We start from the raw sequence: 15,868 nt of genomic DNA, 5'->3' as shown, positions 1-15,868 counted from the left end.
ATAAAACAGAAGATCGCTCTCTTTTAACATATAAACAGCTTTTCTATGTATGGCTTCAGTGAATTTGTGAAGGACTTACCCAGGCTTAACTGCCTTTGATTTACTACTCTGTTAGGAAATATGCAGGAGCTACTCAAGACAGTAAAACTACTCAAAGGGATAACAACGCTGCTACTGTGCCTGACCATATTTTAAATGTGTGTGGATAAATATATGATGCAATCATGCCAGAATCTGTGAGAGAACTGCAAATATAATCACAAGTGGACGGAGTGCCAGTAGCTTTGAATATACGATGTGCTGCTCGTGACGACAGACCTGAGCAGCATACTGTAAAAACACCTACACACATACCAACACACACACACTTGTGCACATGCTCTGCTTGCATGCAGTGACCCCATTGCTAAACAAGTTTATTACGACCTCCAAGGGCTGGACAGGCGATAGATCACAGTGGGGGAGGCCAGGGGTGAATCCATCAAAGTGACTTTAATAAAGACCACTTGATTTGGCCTGCTGGCTCAACAGATGAAAAGGCTGTGTTCAGGTCCAGTGAAGCAGACCAGGAGTCTGGGCCACATTGCTTCTCAACTTGTCCCAGTCCCTGTTTATTAGATGTTGCACAGAGGCAGAGAAACAGAGAGATAGTAACTCTAGAAATGTGTTACAATATTCTTAATATTTGTGAACGGCTGTTATTATTATACATATTAGTGTTCACAGTGGGAAAGAAAAACAAGGAATAGTCCATTTTGCAGCTTTTATCTAACAGATTATCCTAAAAATCAGAATGTGTAAAATGGACTCTTTTAACTAAAGATTTAACTTTTATCTCTGTTAGCTCCTCACACAGCTCTGCAGTCGAATACTTAAGCTCTTCTTTGGCAGGTCTATCACTACAAATCCATGTTGTTTGGACAAGCATTGATCAAACCCACAAGACTAAATTTTGAATTCTAGTAAAATACCAAGGTTTTCAAAGATACCAAATATCCCACACAAGTGCAGAAATGGCTTATAAAATTATAAAATACAAGATAGATATGAAGAGAGAATTCAGTGAATGTAGCTCACTATAGTGGCCAGTCTTCCCTGAAGAAGTAACACTACTTAGAGGGTTTGTATTGTAAAAACAACGATGGCTGAAGGTCTTGGCGAGCAACCATCACCACCACCACTCCCAGCAAGAAACCACATTCAGCAGAAGAGAAAACTTACAAATAAAACCTTGAAAGAAACTGTTTTACATTTTGGGAAATATGCTTACTTGCTTTCTTTGAGAGTCAAGGAGAGGATCAATGCTACTCTCATGTCTGTATGATATATGTTGGGTTGATGGAGACACATGGAAATTAGCTTAGCTTAGCATAAAGACTAGAAACGGAGAAACAGCTAGCTCGGCTCTGTCTGAAGGCAACAAAATATAACTCACAGCATTCTAAAGCTTACTGCTTAAACTGTTATATCTCATTTGTTTGTACGAAAACTGTAGTATAGAAGTGTGACCGACACAAAGTAAAGTGAACACGTGCCTTTCCTTATTCTGGCAAATTTGACAGTTGGACAGCTAGCCATAGACATTAGCTATAAGCTAGCTAGAGTTCACCAAGACAAATTGAGGAATTGAAAATTCCTCAATTTTTTAAATTTTTTGCTCAAGTTAAACATCTTGAGCTTGCACATACCTGTCTTCATGTCAGTTCATATCACCCTAAAAATAGCATACTGCAATTTTCCAGGAGCTATGAGCCTGACTATTTCTTGACTGAATGCACTGCAGTTTTTTTTTACAGCTTAAACAAGAAGAAGATATAATGTGTTAAGTAGTAAGCTCTTGAGGGCTAGAAGGCTTATTTTGTTACTTTTTCTGTTTTTTTCCTCATGTATCCAAAAATGTCTAACTACATCAGGTGGAATTTAAGTCAATATTAGAAACTAGGAATGAGGAATTAGAAATCAGCTTTCAGAATGTCCGAAGTAAAAAAAATGTTCAATATAAGCTGCTGTTTTGTTGCCTTTTTTCCGTTCTGTGTCAGCAACATTGTTTGTAATAAATAGTTATGCCAATAAAACAACTCAATTCAGCTAAATTGAAAGAGACAGAGAGAAAGAGAAATGTGTTTGTGGGTGGGTGGAAGGGCAGAGGAGGGGTTGGGTGCGCATATATCCTCATACATGTTGACCTGCTATGTATATTAGCTGATGTGACCAGAGCGTAACCTGGGCCGTTTCTGCTCCGCTGGTACTTTAAACCACGCCAGAGGATTTATCATCCGACCCAGGTAGACAGATAGATGCAGAAGAGGAGCGAGAAAAATGTACAGACTGCAGGGGAGAGAGAGAGAGAGAGAGAGAGAGAGAGAGAGAGAGAGAGAGAGAGAGAGAGAGAAAGACAAAAAAGAAAATGGGGGAGGCAGAGCCAAGTGCTCATAAGTCCTTGTCTCTCTCTACTTCTGTTCCAGTGTCTTTGATTCATAAGGGGTATGATGGCTGGCCAGGGCAAGGACCAGGTATGGCGTTTTGGCAGGAGGAGGAAAAGAGGAAGGGCTGAGGACTGATTTGTAATAGTCGTCCTTGCTGTGTGGTTTACTGTGTCAGCATGCAGCCCATTTAACAGTGGTCATCGAAAAAGCAATACACTCCATTTATCAGCCTGTCACGTGCGATACATCAGCTCCTATGTCTCTTGAGTTATCCTTTACAGAAAGAGAAAAGGCAAAGCAGCAGTTGTCATGGCATGTTTGAAAAGGTGACGACAGGAGGGTGGGGGAAAATACCACTGTGGGCCACTTGGGGGCACTGGTGGCACAATAAATCCCTTTTATCTTTCTCTCTTGTCAAGAGATGTGGTCTTTCCCTCCACCACAGGTCTAGATTATATAACTATGCATTCATTAACACATCTTCTGCCTTGTGCTCCCTTTCCAGCAGATGGTTAACTGAAGGCTACAGAGGACATTTTTGTTGGGAGGGTGGGGTGGGGGTGTTGGGCCAGCAAAATCACAGTAGAATCCCCCATAAGGAAGAGCCCTTTAAATCAACCAGTGACTTTGCAAAGGCTTAACGTCAGTGTTCAACAGAGGCATTTGTTAACGTTTAAGCTGCTAAAAAAAAATACTGCCAAGTAACTGAAATGTAGTCATGGGAATCAAAATCATAGCTGACTGCAACATAATGAGGTACACAGCTGAATAACTTTGGTTGTCTTGTCTTGCCTTAAAATAAACACAGTAACTCTTATTGAGGGTAAAATCCAATTATCAGCAAAAAAAAACCCAACAAAAAACAAAACAAAAAACCTGACTCCAGTGGAACTGTCTCACATTTCTGTTGTCATATCAGCTTGCAGGCGATCTCTCCCTCTGTTTTCCCTCTCTCTTCATCTCTATCTTTCTCAACCAAAAAAAAAAACCTCTAGCTTCAATCCTCCCCTTTTTATGCAAACAGCTTGTCTTCCCAGACTGAGTGATGTGTAAATAAGACATAAGGTAGGCAGACAGTTGCTAATGCTGTTCAGCTAAATGTTGGTGTGGGCAAGATGTGAGATTTAAGTTGCTTTGAATATAGTATGACCATTACAGACGCTGCGGTTCCAGCATCTGACAAACAGCCGTCACACTGGGGTATTTACGCATTATTGAGTTTACAGAGGATAGCAGCACAAGTGTAACAAAGAAACAAACAAACTGAAAAAATGTTGTGACAGCAGCAGCAATTCTGGGGACAAAAATGCATCATAGCCCAAGGAGGTCAGAGGAGAGTGGTGAGATGTGCTCATGCTAGTTGACAGGCGACAAATGTAAACTCACTTTGTGGAGCGCTGATGTGCAGAGGGATGTCTCAGAACACGCACATGCACAAGCATTCTTGCACTCATGCGATCTCCAATAACTGGAAATACATGTCACCTTGTTCAACTAATCCCGTCACACAGCACCAACTGAGCGTCATTTGAACTCCAACGTGTACCAACAGATTGTTGCTGACCACGATCACCCATTTATTATCAGAGTCCACCCTTTTCCAAATGGATGCTCCCAGCAGCATAATGTGCCATCAGATGCATTAATGTGTCCCCCGAAATATCTGCAGGAACTGTGTGATGCTATCAAGTCAGCGTGGGCCAAGATCCCTGTGGAATGTTTCCAGCATCTGGTTGAGTCAGTGCTTCAAGGAATTCAAGGTTGTTTGAGAGACAAATAGCAGCACTAGCCTCCAAAGGAAGAATATTTTTGACTTCCTGTCAAGAAATCTTATGAAAAGACCAAACCCAACAATGTCTTTTTAGCCAAAGCTTGTGGTAGCCTGTTGTGCCACATAGCCCCACTGCTGTCCTAAAACCATTAAAAACACAGCGCTGAGTCACATCGTTGCACTGGCTGACACGTTCGTTCATAATGATGAAGATGGGAACTGTAGGTTATTTTGAGTTCGTTCCATGCACACCATTCTGCTGCAGTAAATACTCACTAGTGCATCAAATCTGCAGCTGAAAATAGTCCCAACACAACTCCGCTATTTACTCCTGTTTGAGTAACAATGCTACAAACTTACAATGCCAAGCTGCTTATGGAACTTATTTAGCGGTTGAAAAAACAAGACAGGTTGTGGAAGTCAGAAAACACAGAGAGACAGAGTAATGTGTTATTAGTTTGTTTTTTTAACTGGATTTGTTGACTGTAACAATACTGAATATTGCCAACCTTATCCTTTAAATTAAGTTTATTTTCCAGCTTTTTTATTTTATTTTCAGACATTGCTGCTTATCCTTTAAATTTATTTTCCAGTTTAGTTTTTATTTAATTTTCAGACATTGCTGCCCAAAATATCTAGATAGTGTGAGTGCTGTGTTGACCCTTGAGTGTGTGTGCAATTTATTTTACAGTGTGTGTGCAATTTATTTACAGGGAAAAATGCTAAATTTATAGTAATGATTCAATCATTTATAAAGGTTGCCACCATTTAAATATAACATATGCCCTGCTCACACCACAGTACTGAGGGGAAATAAGAGCTTAATATTTCACTCAGGGATGTCTGGAGCTATTGCAAATACACATTCCTGTTTTATGTTTTATGTTTCTCTGCATAGGAATCTAGTCAAACCACGTATAGACGTATATGACTGTGTATATGCACATGCACAATATGCTGTGTGGGTGCATTTGCGAGCACCTCAGTGCTCAAGTTTGTGGAAATGGCAGCTTGTCTCTCGGGCAGTGTGTGTCTGGCCAGGTCCTCTAGTATGTGGGCAGAAAACAGACAAGCTGCCTTCTGGAGCCATCACAGCCCTGACAGTGAGAAGAGTCAGTGTGGAAAACATGGCACCGTGAGAGGGCTGTTTGCTGAGGGATACAGGCTTACCTATAGCAAAATGTATAACAAGGGCCCAACATTGTTTTGTACTTAACACTCCTGCTTTATTTAAATTTACATATGAGGCTGGTAATTGCTCCATTCGGTGTAGAGGCTTTATGTTATTGTGGTAAACTTGGGTATGATGATTGTTTCCTCAGTAGAAACGGCTCAGAATTTTGGGACTTTTTTCCCCCACAAATGGATATGTTCCAAATGGGTCTATTTCTGTCCCTCACTGTTCAGTACCTGGCCAGACCAATCAGAGCAGGTTTCTCTCCTCATAAGGCCAAATGCCAAGAGCTCCCCAATTACAGCTGTAATTGGCTTGAATTGGCCATTAGTACTCAGCTTGAGTCAGAGTCCAAAAAACACATCAACAGACAGATGTGAATTCAATCAACAACCCCAGTCCCTCACTAATCCATTGGTTAGATTTTTTTTTTTTTTTTTTTTTACTTCACATTGTCATTAAGATGGCAGTTTTCTTCTTATTGATGAAAAACACCTGCAGATGTTTCAGAAGAACATAAGATTTTGTCACTGTAATTGTTAGAAACGTTTTAAGCAAATTATCAAATTAATTACAGGGTTTGACAATCATCATGGAGGCGGGTGTCAGGATGATAGGATGAATGAATATGAGACTGAATGCGACATAATGCACAGTAATGAGAGAAGCTTCCAATTATATTAGCCTTTTTAATTCTTATTTAGCGCTGTCATCTTTGCTAGGTTAATTGTTTTCTTTTATTCTATTCATGTATACTGCCAATTGTCATTATGAGTCTCTGACACTCTGCATAACATCTAAAACTTGTAATTAGTGTTGCTGGGCGTGTTGGGTGTCAGTTTGTTGATGGTGGCCAAACATCACAGGTGTCTGAGTTTACATCTGCCAATCATAATTGAGCAGGCTATAGGAGCTAACAATCAGGCAATACTACAAAAACCTGACTACACAGTTGGACTTCAGCAGCATCTATTTCTGTGTACAGTTGAGTATATAATTCATGGAATCAAATCTCACCCCCACAGTTTCCAAATAAAATTCAAGTAGAGCTGGCTGAGCTGTTGTGTGAGGCTGGTCAAGGTAATGAGTCATTTAACTACAAATGCAACATTTTGAAAATCGGCTGAGGTAAAACAATAGAAAGTGAAAGATGGCTGTATAGAGTGATATAAACCCTTTCAAACAATGAGCAATTCTCTGCTGGAGCCCGCCTCACTCAGTCGATACACCCGGCTGGCTTCACTCTACTTCACATCCCTCAGTTACCGTTCAATAGAATCTTGCAGAATGGCTATGAGGCACCCGGCAAACAGCAAGTGTTAGAGAGGAAGCAAGACTATACAGAGCATCATAACATTTATGCAGCATCTTGTTAAATAATAGTGGTTGCCTTTTTTAATGATAAGTTGTAAAAAACAAATCACTTACAGCATATTTGGCTACAATGTAGTGCAATATAAAAGAGATGACACAGTAGAGTTTTTTTTTTTACAGAACAGCAAAAGAAACGAGGATACTACTTCACTGATGCAAAGCACTCAAAACCAGCACCAGCTAGTATCATTTAATTGCAGGGATACCGGTCAACCAGTTTGAGACCTTAGGCCATTAACCCATAAATAAATCAGAGAAACTGACAAACAACCTAAACAAATGTTTTATTATTTGGATCCTGTGTCCTGCTTTTCACCTCTATCTTGTTGCATCACTTGTGGCTGCCTCTAGACTGCCATGTGTACTTATGGTCTGAGGTACCGTATGCCTGAAGTGCACATGCTCTCACAGAACATGAGCATATACTGTACCTGGTTTTTGTGTTTACATGTTTATACATGTGGCTCCTGCTGTTCTGGACCTGCAGTTTCAGCCCAACCTGTACCTCCAATCTCGGACATTGGACACTTTATATTTCTGTGAAGCCCTGCAATAATAATGACCAACAAAATTAACTGGCAACTATTATGATAATTAAGCGTTTAAGTCAATTTTCAAGCAAAAATGCCAAACATTTTCTGGTTCCAGTTTCTCAAATGTGTGAATTTGCTGCTTTTCCTTGTCTTACATTATAGTTAAGTGAAAATCTTATAGATTGATTATTTGACAAAAGAAGGCATTTAATGATATAACCCTGGGCCCTTAGAAATTGCAATGGATTTTTTTTCTTTCTTTTTTTTTGATGGGTTATAGACCACACAATTAATCCATTAATTGAGAAAATAAACAGCATTCCGTAATGAATATAATAACATTAGTTGCTGCCCTATTTCTGCGCTCATAATATATTAAATTGCGTGTAACCAGAGCACACAAAGTAATGTATGAATTCATGAATTTATCTGGCACTTTTTAGGAGGCAGAAGCTAATGAGGACAACCTTCATTAGGCACAGGCTAATGAAAGTTGTCATTAACTCACATGTTAGCTACTGTTACCGTCCTGCTCACATTATGTAAGATTTTCTTATATGAGTGTTTACTCCACACACACCCTAATAATTTGCATATTTAAGAAATATAGATTGTGTGACACCTCCATTTGCATACTGAAGGTAATATAATAGGCCATGCTCCATTTGGAGTTCGATATTAATAGTAAAATACTGCATGGAGTTAATTCTGCCAAAGAACAGTAGTCTTGGAGAAGAAATGCTGAAAAGAACTAGATCCTGGAGAATATTTAAAGGAAATATACACACACACACATATATTATATATACATATATACATACATAGATAGATAGATATAGATATAGATATAGATATAGATATATACTGCATCACTGTGCCACTCTATGGTGCAGTGGTTAGCACTGTTGCCTCACAGCAAGAAGGTTCCAGTTCGAGCCCTTTTCTGTGTGAAGTGCCTGTGTGGGTTCCTCTCACTGTCCAAAGACATGTAGGTTAGGTAACTGGTGACTCTAAATTGACTGTAAGTGTGAATGTGAGTGTGAATGGCTGTTTGTCTATATGTGTTGGCCCTGCGATGGACTCGTGATCCGTACAGGGTGTATCCCTCCTCTTGCCCAGTGACAGCTGGGATAGGCTCCAGCTCCCCGCGAACCTTAACTGATAAGCGGTATAGATAATGGATGGATGGATGTCATTATTTATGAAATACAACACCAAAACAGTGCTGTCAATTTCCTTACCCCATCCCATGTGCTCTGTACCTTTGAAAAGAAGTCACTTATTTCCATAGTACTGAGCTATTCATTTTCAACTTCTGAACTTGACCAAGTCTCTGCATGAGCTGAGCAGCAGAGAGAGACAAGACTGCAGTATATGATTTACAAGTCCTGGAGCTGCTACATAGTCAGTTAATAATAGAACAAATTCTGAGACAGTATGACGGCACCCATTGTGATTTACTGGTATAAAGAGACATGATCTGATTCAGCCCTGCATTCAAATAAAACTCATTTGAATGTATGTCTTGAGGAAAAATTCTATAAAGGCCACAGAGTCTGTCGCAAACTGTGTGTCAGTGGACCACTGCCAGAGTGTCACCTGATGACATTATCACTTCAAGTTTTTGCCCCGATTTCCAGCTCAGGGGAGACAGTATATTGTGTTTGTAACTGTTGAATTTAGTGTCCAAAGTCACAGCAAAGACAAAAAGTAATTTTCAGGGTGGATTTTCCTTTTAATACAGACTTCATATTTCACATTTTGGTTAGCAGAGAATACAGTAATAAAAAGATACAGAATGGGAAAGTTAGAGATGTTTCATTTCCCTGAGAGAACCCGTGCAATCTTTTCCCCCCACAGCAGAAAATACCTTAAAATAGCTAAAACGCATCTCATTTTTACTGTGAAGCCATATGAGCACTTGCTCTTTCTTTCCTTTATCCCTGCTTGTGTTTCTCCATCCTTGTCTCTCCCTATCTGTATCCCCCTCAGTTTCTACCACTCTCTTTCTTTGCCACACAAACAGAAACACACTCCTGTGCGCATGGACACCGTGAATCACACTACACACTTGTGACTCTTCATGGAGCTTTGTAATGGCTTTGATCAATAATTGATCAAGGAAATCTTCAAACTGTTCAAAGAGTGTAAGGGCTGTATGGAGGCAACCATTTTCATTTTCTCCCTAGATCCAGGCAAAGAGTAGCCCTCCGCCGTGCGGGCGCTTCACAAAACCACAGAGGAAGCACTCGGACACACGAAAACCGGTTCTACACAATAACAATACACAACATCTCCACATGGTCTGACATTACCTGAAGCTGTAGGACCTGCCAAGTCATATACACCCAAGCACAGACAGCAGGCCACCGTAACATGTCACCTACTGAGATCTTAAATGTCTCCAGAGCCGAGATCTGAAATGTCACGGCCTCGGGGTTCAACTGCTTTCTGATGGGCGATTTTGTTTGAGAAATCTGTCCGGGTTCAGTGGCTCAGCTGTGCCACTGCCACTTGACAGCTCGATTTTCTGGCCCATGAAAAGGACATGTCAGGTTGTCTCGCGCAGACATTGTTTTGTCTGTTGCGTGTGCACGGATGCAGAAGTGACGCGCACGACGGACAACAAAAGTGAAAACCTTTCGATTTTTTACTTCTTGTCTCTCTTTCATCTGCCCATCTTATCTGCGTGGCTCAGCCAAAATAGGAACTGATCACTAAATCTTTGCTGTCTTTTAAATATTTGTCACCCCCTTTGAATGGCTACAAAGTAACCACAAAATACTACAGAGGAAGCGGTTTTGTGAGGTTAGGTTGTGCATTTATTGATGCAGTGGTGCTATGTGTCCATCTTCACTCTCCTCTGTAGTGCCTTGTGTGTGCGAGTGTGTACAGTTCCTGTGTTTTCACTCTTGCTGTCATGTGTTTTGTTTTGTTTTTTTTTCCTTTTTGCAAACACTCCCTTGCAGAAAGGATTCCTCTACATTCCTCTGCCCTTCTCTCCACACAGCCGACCTCAGGGACCCAGAGAAGAAGGAGAGGATGGAGAAAAAGAAAAAAAAAAAAAAAAAGAGAGAGAGAGAGAGAGAGAGAGAGAGGGAAAAAAAAACGCTGGAAAGTAGAATACCAAGCGCCGTTGTCTAGAAGCTGTTTACTCTGCGGGCTACATGCTGTGTTTGAGCAAGAGTGAATGTGCACGCGTGTGTATGTGGGTGTGTGCTTTTGTGTTTACTCCCCCTGCTTGCATGGGCACCAGGTGTGCTTGTGGTATCGCAGACTGAGTGAGAGACAATACTTGTCAGTGAGAGGGAGGGAGAGAGAGAGAGAGAAAAAGGGAGAGAGGGGGCGAGAGTTGGTGAAGGGAAGTGAATGAAAAATTCATACGGCTGCAGGTCCCGAAAGCCCTTCTGTCTTTGCCAGGAGTCCTCAGCTTCAAACTGCTGGGCAGGGGCAGTGGGACTGTGCCAAAGAGATGGTAGGCACACAAATGTGTGCGCGCACACACACACTCACAAGAAGGAAAGGGGCCAGAAGAAGTGTTATCTAGGAATCAGGCGTAAGCTGAGAAGAGAGTCAACAGCGCAACAACAGTATCCCTTAACAACAACAGGGTGTTCAGGACAGCATCCTAATAGTCCTCTGGATTCTATTCTAGTGGCAGCCATTACAGCCAAGCCACAGTCGCTCCTGTGAGAGAGCAGTGTGATACAATGTGTTTGTCCCCTAAAACAAATTGTATGTGCTGAAATAAAGTTTATTTGATTTTACCCTCTGTTTTTATGATACATACCCCATTGAAAGAGCGTAAAAAAGTGATTTGATGCAAATTAGGCTAAATGAGAAGCTCACTGCTGGGGAAAATCCCAATGCAGGCATGCTAAATAAATCAGAAGATAGGCATCTTTGTAATTATAAAGACAACATCTAGATGCATACCCATGACACAGCCTTGAGCTGACAAAGTAAAGAGAAAAACTGAAGATGGAGAGAAATGGGAAATAAAGGAGCGAGTGAGGAGGAGAAGAAGCCTCCTCTTCTTTACTCACTACTGCAGCGTTGCCATAGCCACCGCTGCATCCTTATGATGCCAGGGCAGAGAGAGTTAGAGGAGGTAGAGCAGAGGAAGGAAGGGGAAACTTTTACAGCTCTACCTCTCTCTCTCTCTCTCTCTCTTTCCCACTGTGTGAAAGTGGGTCAACAAACACACACACACTGACTCACACACACATACACACTCACAGAGAAGTATCCAACATTTTCCCAAACTGCTCAGCTTCTACTCATCTGCGTGCTGGGATCAAGCACGCTGTGAGGTGGGGTCTTGTTGAAATCTGGCTTTTTCCTCCAAGGGCACATGAAAACGAGCTGAGAAGCAAAGACAAACAAGGGTGTTTGACGTGGATTTTCTAACGCCTGCGAGATGTGCATCAACAGTAAATCCAATCAGGCTTGTCCACACACTCTGCACAAGAATATTTGATGAATTTAATTTGGTCGCGCTACTCTCTGCATCCATTTTGGAGAGAAATCAACACTTTCAGGCCCTTATTCAGTGTCTTGAGATAAAAAAAAGACTAATTTGTAATGTACAAACCAATATCTCAGCTGCCTCACTTCAAATAGGAACTTGATTTTTGTTAAAGTTTTGTTGGTGTTAGGTGTTACAGGTTTAGGTTTTTGGTGGTCAGTGTGAAAATTCTGAATATTTCTATTCTCCTTGAGGAAGTGTGGGCAAATCTATAAAATACTGCATGTATCTAACACCTTGAAGAATCTATCACACTGAATTTTGACATTTTATTGGTTGCTCTCTAACTTCTGCCACACTTTGCTTTTAGCCAAATAACAGAGTTTTTTTTTAAAGGGTTCTATAACAACACACTGTATTTTCTTGCTTTCAAATATATATAGAGTTATTCACATGTTTATTATACAAGTTCACATGACTGCATTAGCTACTGCACGGTACAGAATATGCATAAAGTAAAACCTACAATAATGAAGTCGTTTTTTGTGATCATTCAGGGGGGCAGAGAGCTGGTCTGTGTCAAACATACGGTCACATTCGACTGTCTTTGTTTGTTCTGGATGCAGGGCTATTTGAGAAAATGCTGGCTAGAACTGCACTATGGATATATTTTGATTGATTTTGCATTCCGTCAGGGCGCCTTTTGTGCTGCACAACTAAAACTTTTTTTTTTTTTTTCCCCTCCAGGGGTAAGGTAGCTCCAGAAGACCCCCCAGCCAGTATCTGCAGACTTGCTCTTGGCTGGGCAGTAGGAAACAGTGAGCTGTGGGTGTTCCATCATGCCGGAGCAGGAGGTTAATGTCAGTTAAACTACCCTAAAAGCAAATAATAGTAGATGTACATATAAGCTACAAATACACACACACAAACTATATTTGGATATCTGCAGCTTTATAGGCATTCTAATCTAAACCAAAATGACATTTATTAATGGGGCCTATGACTGCTTAACACAAACCATTTAGTTTTTATTCACCAAAAACCATGTCACTTTTGAGAGATGGTATCCAAAATCTAAGCATCACACCTCAGACATCTTAAGGGTTGATGTGTGTTTGTGAAGTAGTTATCATGGCCGAGTTAAATGAACAAAACCCTCTGCACATAACCCCCAGTTTCACTGTTGGTTTAGATGTAGGTCATGAAGTCCTTTCATCACCAACAGTGTGGACATCCATCTGTAAGGACTATTGGTTTATCCTCACGGTCAGCATGGTCATTTCTCTGTCATAGTGGAATCAGGCCCTGGAGAGCTGGTGGGGGCCATTTACCGACATTGTAAGACATATGGCACATAAACACATAACTACTCACATGTGTGTGCGCACACACACAAATGCTCGAGCCATTTGCCAACATGACACAAACACAAGAGTGATGAGGACAGACCCAGATGTCAAGGAAAATCACATTTAAGCAGAGGAACTGCGTGGGTACGCGTGTGTGTGTGTGTGTGTGTGTGTTGGGGTATTTTCATGTGAGTGTGTTCCTCCCCTAGCGCCCACATCTCTCTCAGTGACATGATGAGCTTGTGACGGGAGCAAGGGAGCACTCAACTGAGTCATAGTCTCCAGGGGGCAAGTGTGATGATCAAGAGGACCTTTGGGAGAGCGACTGAAGCTTTACCTAAACAGCCTTCCACTCATTCCCGGAGTCATCTCCTTTACCATTCACTAACCTGGCCCCATAAATTCGCTGGCCCGGTCCCCATGGGCCCATACTCCTGACAGACGTCAAAAAGTAAAAGTTATCATAGACTATTAGTCTGCTGGGAGTGGTGGAAGATAAGTGTGAGGTCATAACGTGAAACAAAGCCTGTGCAGGGACAGAAATTCTTTTGCAAAGTCCATGATATTCTTTTGTTTTGTATGTTCACAGTGTTCTGTCTCTTTCTTTCTTATTCTCTTTTTTCCTTCACCCTGTTGGCCTGGTTGCGCTCTTGCAGCCTCACTCTGCTCTGTATCCCCTTCACCCTCGCAGAATCTTTGTCGTTCTTCCCCCGCATGCTTCCCATGACCCCCTCCAGACCGCGGTGCCCGCAGTTGAGGCCTAGAGCCCGAAGCATCGCCGACAGGCACCAAGTCAGCAGCTGTGCATGACACATGTTCATCACAAACTCCTCTCTTTGCTTCATTTCATCCCCCTCACTCTTCATTTCACTCCCTCCTCTTTCATCCCACCCTTTCCTTTCTCCTTTTGGCCCCTACCACTCCAATCAGAACAGGTGATTCCCCCAGAGGGCCAGTTTTACACCCTTCACTTAACTCTCCATGCTGCGTCCCCCCTGCAGCTCTCTCAGCCCCCCACTGAAGCCCTGTTGTGAGTGACAACCAGAAACATCTGTCCCAGGAGACAGCAGCACAAACCCAGGAAGAGGACGCCTCGAGGACAGGTCCAAACTCAGTAAAAGACAGTGAAAAGAAGCCAAGGGGTTAGCTGCTGGATGATTTCGTGTAGAAGTCAACTTTTCAAATATTACTTGTCAAACGAATTTGACAGCATTGTACAGCACAGTACCAAGTCCAAAAACTACACTGCATTTTAGTTAACTCTAGATTTGCAGGTCCATACTCAATTCAACAGTAAAAAGCAAATAATAAATCATTTGCTTTACGTCCTTAAACAATCCATCTCACTGTGTGCTTCAACTACAAAGTACATTATTTACAACTCACCAAACACTGCCAAAAATGTTCTGAAAGATATCAGTTGCTGCCTGGATGACAGTCACTGTCCATTTTTTTTTTTTTTTTTTTTGCCAATTCAGGTGGGACATCCTTATACAGCTCAGAATTTATAAAGAGGGGTTCAGGAAAAGCGCAGGACTTTGGCAACAGACTGACATGAGGTTTGTTACTTGCATCCCACATGTTCCTACGTTTTGAGCTATTAATATACTTTGTTAAAGCGCACAAGCTGATGACTACAAATCCTATACAAAGACCAGGACCTAGGACCTAAAATGAGTTAGTTTGTTTCTCAATACTTTCCGACTTTCCCAGCCTGTGGCTCTAATTCAACACCAATTTGCTTCCTAATTAAGGCTAAATCATTTCCTTAAAAAGCTTGGTACTGTTGTTTTTAGCAAACAGGGAAAGTGCATATTTGTTAAGGGCTATTTTCAGCTGTGGATTTAGTGCTGTAGTAAGTATTTATGGCAGCAGCAGTAAGTGTAAGTGGGACTGACTCAAAAATAAACTACATGCTCACTGCAATGAAGAAACATGTCAGCCAGTGCAACAGTGTAACTCATTGGAGTGTTTTAATCATTTTCTTGATAATAATGGACCTCTGGCAAAGAGGAATAAGCTATATCAGGCTTTGGCTACACAGACAGCACTCATTAGGAGGATCAGTTCATTGTTGGATGGTTGATGGAGTTTGTTAATAATAGTGAAAGTACAGGCAAACAGTATCACAAGATTTGTTGTTTAAGGCTCGGGAGAGACTGTGGGTTTGCGTTAAATACTATGAAACTCGGATCCCATTGTTTGCTTCAAGCTAGCATTGACATTTTCAATATTCAAACAATGTCAATCAATATTCTTTCCCTAACCTTTAAGTGCTTTGATTAAACTAAACATAGCTATAAAAACATTGATATTTGCTAAAGTTGCTGGAGGTCTCCTGCTGTCAGAGGTCAGGAAAGCACAATACTTTGACACTGGAGGTTGGGGTTTGTGTCTTGCTTACTAAATAAATTTACATTTCATTTTATAGCTGTGGGTTGTCATCAGTTTAAATGTAACATTCTCAAAAAACAAACAAACAAACAAAAAAACAAAACTGAATTCGGATGGCGTTACATTTCCTGCAAAACATATTTTCCAGTGCAAACTACTTGTAGTGTTGATGAATATAATTTTTACAAGACATGCTTGTGAAAGAAGACAGATAAATAGGAATAGTATTTTTAGCTGGTCCAGAAATGTACATAATTGCAGACAGCTGATCAGCAATGAAAAAAAGAACATCCATTACTTGTACAGCTACAAATGTGCACAGCTTGGTTAAGTAGAAAATGCCATTAGTACATAATAAACATGAACATATGATTGATAC

The sequence above is a fragment of the Lates calcarifer genome, linkage group LG3 (assembly GCF_001640805.2).
Source record: "Lates calcarifer isolate ASB-BC8 linkage group LG3, TLL_Latcal_v3, whole genome shotgun sequence".
NCBI classification, from domain to species: Eukaryota; Metazoa; Chordata; class Actinopteri; family Centropomidae; genus Lates; species Lates calcarifer.
The sequence above is the reverse complement of the archived record's forward strand: the minus strand, read 5'-3'. Positions refer to the sequence as shown.